The sequence below is a fragment of the Urocampus carinirostris genome, chromosome 11 (assembly GCF_059441175.1).
Source record: "Urocampus carinirostris isolate Australia breed hairy pipefish chromosome 11, RoL_Ucar_1.0, whole genome shotgun sequence".
NCBI lineage: Eukaryota > Metazoa > Chordata > Actinopteri > Syngnathiformes > Syngnathidae > Urocampus > Urocampus carinirostris.
Genome location: NC_142359.1, coordinates 40,658,816 through 40,664,815, shown reverse-complemented (window position 1 = coordinate 40,664,815; position 6,000 = coordinate 40,658,816). Strand labels below are relative to the sequence as shown.

The 6,000-nt window shown below is 38.2% G+C and overlaps 1 protein-coding gene across 2 annotated transcripts in view; it reads left to right on the top strand.

The window, feature by feature from the left end:
* The first annotated feature begins 899 nt into the window (after positions 1-899).
* The window catches only part of syn3 (synapsin III), a 208,297-nt gene continuing 203,196 nt past the window's right edge, over positions 900-6,000 (top strand). For both annotated transcript variants that reach the window (XM_088348464.1, XM_088348463.1), the window contains exon 1: positions 900-1,040. The gene's annotated coding sequence lies outside the window, so the exon portion shown is untranslated. The remainder of the gene's footprint in view (positions 1,041-6,000) is intronic.

The window sequence follows — 6,000 nt, the reverse complement described above, 5'->3', positions numbered from 1 at the left end:
TTCAACCTCTCTATCAGCTTATACAAAAAATTAAATACAGTATTCCCTCGGTTAATGGGGACCAAAACCACCCGCGAAAAGTGAAAATCCGCGAAATAGTGACGCCCCTTTAAAAATGCTTAAAAAAATATATATATTAATATTATTTTTTTTTTATTATTTTATTTTATTATTATTATTTTTTAGACCTGGTTAATGGGGACCAAAACCACCCGCGAAAAGTGAAAATCCGCGAAGTAGCAACGCCCCTTCAAAAATGCTTGAATTTTTATATATATATATATATATATATATATATATATGTATATATATATATATATATATATATATATATATATATATATATATTATTATTATTATTATTATTATTTTCATTATTTTATTTTATTATTACTATTTTTTAGACCTGCGAAGCTCTGAACCCGCGAAGTAGCGAGGTCCCACTGTACATTTATCAACCATTTTTATTCTTAGGCCTCGCCCCAATGTGAATACGGCCTGCAACTCAAAAAGAATGTCCACCCCTGTGTTTAATTTGTCCATAAGATAATGCTGTTTATATCTCTGGACACATTCACAGACGATTTCTTTTCATGACTGATTCAAAAAACACTGGAAAAATCAACAATAATATATTATTAAAGTAATAATAATAATAATAATAAATAGTAATAATAAAAATAATGATGATAATGATAATAATAAACACCACCAATAAGTGCGTTATAAACAAAGAGTCTTTAAATTGTAGTTGTTGGAGTCACACGCTATGAATTCAAAATAACCGCGCCCCCAATTTGCCTCCTGTCCAATCATCGTTGAGATGCTACTGCGGTAATGAACGCACCCCTCTTCTTTTTCCCGGCGTGCATTGCGAGAGAGTCGAGAACGAGAGTGAATGTGTGGAGGGGGGGACTTGCCCGGGTTGCTTGGAATTAATCGCATAATAGCAAAGAGGGAGCATCGCATTTGAAAGCCCGCCCCCCCGCCCCAAAAATACATTTAAATAACGGCTTCTCCCGTCACTGTCAACAGCTCAGGTAAGAAAAAAAAGCTATCATTGATAAGCTTGTCCAGGCTCGAGTTGCTTTATGTCAAAAATAGAGCAATGAAAGAAACCTTTGCCTTATGGGACTGTTTTTTTCTTTAAAAAAAATAAAAGAGAATGGGTAGGGAAGCTAGTGTGGTGCATCGAGCTGTTTTATTTTTATTTTACTGCTGTGTTTGGGGGTGGGGGGCGGTGTCACAGCAAGGCAGCTTTGTGCAGGGATTCCCACAACCAGTCAGCAATTTGTGTTGGGCAGGTGTCAAGCCTCGGGCGGGGGTCGTATTTTGGCTGTTTTTAATTTCTCATACCTTACAAATAAATTATATGTTCGTTGGTGCACATATCTTTCTTTGGGCTTGGAATGTTTTTGAAATGATACGTCTTCATTGAGGGGCAGCACGGTGGTGCAGTGCTTTGCACGTGTGCAGCACAGTTCTGAGGTCATGAGATCGAACCTTCCTGTGTGGAGTTTATATGTTCTCCCCGTGCTTGTTTGGGTTTCCTCCGGGCACTCTGGTTTCATCCCACATTCCAAAAACATGCGTTTCAAGTTAATTGGCCGGTCCAAATTGTCCCTAGGAGTGATTAAGCAAGTGACTTGTCTGTCTCTGTGTGCCCTGCGACTGGCTGGCAACCAGTTCAGGGTGTCCCCTGCCCACTGCCCGAAGACAGCTGGGATGGTCTCCAGCACCCCCGCGACCCTACTGAGGATAAGCGGTGCAGATAATGAATGAATGAATGAATGAATGTCTTCACTGATACTAATAACAGACAGTGTTGCACAGGTTACTTTAAAGTGGTAAATATTTTTACTTACTCGTTGGTTGGTTGGAGCCCATAACCACTAGGGTCATAGAGGCAACATATCCTGTGGTGTGTATTGGGCAAGTACAGCCTAGTGGAGCCCATCTCTCTCTAGGCCAACAAATGCTTTCACCCAGTGTCCAAAAGTAACTGAGTTAGTATTGAATAGCAATTTGTAACTAGTTACCAGGGAAATTCATTATTTCCATAAGATTATGTTGTTGTATCCCAAATAATTTGAAAAACAAATATGAAACACTGTGACGTCCTTGACTGGAGTTTACTTGTAGGGATGGGAATTCCGATTATATTTAAGGAACGAGCTTTTGACTCGGTTCACCAAAAAGAGCCGGCACTTTTGGGTCCTAAAGGGCTTCAGGGTTTTCTTTGTTGTTGTTTTAATCTCTACATTACCAATTACAATGTAACATTATTCATGGAATGAGTTAAAAAGACTCAAAAAAAAAAAAGAAGAATAAAGACGAAAATGGACAGAACAAAAACAAAAAAATACTATCAAAAGGAAAAGACGGATTAAATAAGAAAATAGAACAAAACTTTACATTTTTATATTAACAGATAAACACTGAAAAACACAGCAAATTTAATTAAAATATTCATAAATCTACAAAAAAAGAGATAAAATACAAAGCAATTTGAACTTTTAGTTTTTTTATTACTTTTTATTTCTCACACACACTTTGACAGAGGTTCGATTCCTCCATCATACAGCAACACAAACAAAAAATATTTACAATTGACATACCCATAAATAACAAAAGAAACAAAAAATGTTAATAAAATAAATACAATAAAAAGTGAGGGGTTTAGACATCAAGTAAACATTGTGTGATAAGCTTCCATCTTTTCTCGAATTGATCTAGTTTCAGTTGAAGTATTGCAGTGATTTTTTTCCATAATGTACATTTGCTTTAATTTGTCTCTCCATTGTTTTAAGTCAACAGGTTGTGGTTTCAGCCAGGACACTGATCATTTTCTTTGCTACCAGAAGCATAACCTTGAGTACATATTTATGTTGACCAGTCAATAATTCTTCTGGCAAAATTCCTAATAAATAGGTCACTGGGTCCAACCGCAACTCCCAAACAATAATTAATTTTATTTTTGTCTGAATACCTCTCCAGAAATTTAATATTAAAGGGCAATTCCAGAAAATATGCGTAAAATCTCCGACCCTCCCACAATTACGCCAACATAGATTGGAGCAATTTTTATATTTTGAAGCGGTAGAAGGTGTATAGAAACATTTTTACTTTCCATTCAAACTCCCTCCATGTCGGACTGCTGGTTATTTTGTGTCCCTCTTTCAAAGTTTTTTTCCCATTCGTAGTCTTTTATCACTACATTAGCTTCTTGTTCCCATTTTTCCTTAACCACCATGTCATCATTTCTTAGATCCATTCGCAGAGCTTTATACAATTTTGAGATAACCCCCTTTATTGATTGTCCTTTTGAGAATGATATTAATAATTCCTCAACTTTAGTTGGCTCTTTACATATTTCCCCCCATTCATCATGGTTCTAGAGCAGGGGTCGGGAACCTTTTTGACTCAGAGAGCCATAAAAGCACAATTTTTGGAAATGTGTTTCAGTGAGAGCCATATAATATATTTTAAGACTGAATTCAATTAAATGTCAGCATAACAAGCGTCTTAATTTATTATTTTAAATAATGATGTTATAATACTCACCATTAATGCGTCTTCTGGTGCTGCATGGATTTGCTGATGGTTTTGTAGTCTGGTTGGTACTTGGTGAGTTTAAGCTTCATGCAGGCATTGAGGCCTTCATCCGTTAAATGTGATCGTAGGTTGGACTTGATGTTTTTGAGATGTGAAAATGACTGCTCACATGAATACGTCGATCCAAACATTGTCAATACACCAATACTCACACGCCTCAGTGTGTGGTATGTGACTGGAAGCGCGTTCCAAGCTTTGAGAATCAGCTCATCTTTGGATTGAAGTTTGTCCAATTCTGTCCTCATGTGCTTGCTCGCCAACTCCGCTTTCTGTCGTGCAATTCTTTCCAATTCTTCATTCAGTGATTTGAACTTGCTCATCCTCATCTCTGAGGCCTTCAGGTCAGCCACTTCTGCTTCAAAATCTACCAGGGAGACATCAGGAATGCAACTCAGGTCGGCTGTGTTCAGTGAACACTCGTCTGGATGGGTGGTGAACTTAAGACCACAGTGCTCACGAAATTCTCCAAAGCGCGCTTTGAACGACTGGAGGAGACCGGATGTGAAGCCAGCTAGCTGGTGGAGATGTTTTGAGTGGGCTCACTTGTTGTGTATGCCTCTGTAAACTCTTTTTTTCGAAATGTAGTGAGCGACCTGTTTCAGAATCCTTGATCAAGAGCTCCAGCTTGTTTTCAAGAGCAAACACAGCGTGTTGAAGGAATAACACTGTATTTCCAACGCCTTGCACTTTAACGTTGAGCTGGTTTAGATGTTCGGTAATATCGACGAGATAATAAAACTTGAGGAGCCACTCAATTTTCGCTACCTCAGGATGCTCGTTGCCTTTCGTTTCAAGAAAAATCCGTATTTCGTTGAGGCAAGCCGTAAAACGGCTGAGCACTTTTCCTCTTGACAACCAGCGCACATTGCACTGCAAAAGCAGACCGTGGAAAGGAGGCATGGCGTGTGTCGAAGTGCCGCTTAACATTCGACTGTTTCATCGATGCAATTTTGTCATTGCAAATTAGGCATACCTCTTCACAAAGGCAAATTCTTCGGGCTATTCGTCCTAAAATGTACGATATTCATCATCTTTTTTTCGTTTCGCCATCTTCTCCGTCGAAGAGTTAGCTTTGAGTTAATGACCAACGGCCAAGTGCCAATGGACGTAAAAGGGGGCGTGTACCTGTGCCCCCCAGTAACGGCCAACATAGGGTATTATCATCCAATTAAAATAGACAATCGCTCGTGCAACTGCAACTCTGCACAAGACATGATCAATAGAAAATCGATGGATGCATTTAAGCAAACGATAATTTTTTTAAACCCAAATCTGCGAGCCAGATTTGCGAGCCATATGTTATCATCAAAAGAGCCATATCTGGCTCGCGAGCCATAGGTTCCCGACCCCTGTTCTAGAGGTAATGCCTTAGTTGCAAATATTTGTAAAAATCATTTAGGTCAAATTCTTGTTGGAGTTGTTCGGACGATTTTAATGCCTGTCCTTCAAACACTTGGGTAATCAACATCAAAACTTTTTGGCCCATTTTTCAAATCCTACATCCATAACCCCAGGTTTAAAGTCTGGTTAAGAGCCGTAAAACACCTGGTTAACCCATTCTCTTTTTAACTTCTTATGTTCAATCTCTGTCAATTGTGTCTCTTGTAATAAAGCTACTGAGCTTTGCATTTGTTTTGAGTTGATTCAATATCTTCTTTCTCTTAATGGGGTGGTTCAGCCCATGTACATTATATGAAACAAGATTTAGATAGCTCATGATTTGTATTGAGACCCGCTGATTTTCGAAGCATACAAAAAATACATTAACTACTAACACCTCTATTGAAAAAACAAACAAACTAACTAGGGGATGAATAAAGTATCTATCTAACAAACACACATTAGACCCCACTAAAAAGAAAAAAAAAAAAACACACCCAAAAAACAGAAACACATGTCTTCCAAGAGTCCAATCTTGGAGTTGTGGCTACCCTCCTGGAAATATGCACTCTTGAACAACTTTTGTACAGTTGTCCATAGTTATAACTAACTAAATATTTTAGTGTAGCTCTTCACAAAACACCAAAATATTGTTTTGATTTAAAGATAATAAATTTACTGACTTCTAACTTATTGAATACTTAACAGAAAGGGTAGAAATGGTCCTTACCCCTTCACCCCAAATCAGAACATAGCTTTGTTTTGCTCCATGAGAGCTTGTAAGTTACCTTCTGTGATGGGGGTGTTCCTTCGCCTTCCTCTCGTTCTGGTCACTGTGGTCTAAATGTTCTTCACCAACATCCTCTGTAGTGTCTCCGTATTGTCTTCTTCCACGTTGATTCCTATTTCTTTTAGCAATGGTGCTGCATTCATCAGTGAAAAAATGTCTTTATTCCCGAGTCCAAAAACATCTTCAGATGGGCGGGATACAGGGATTGTGCATTC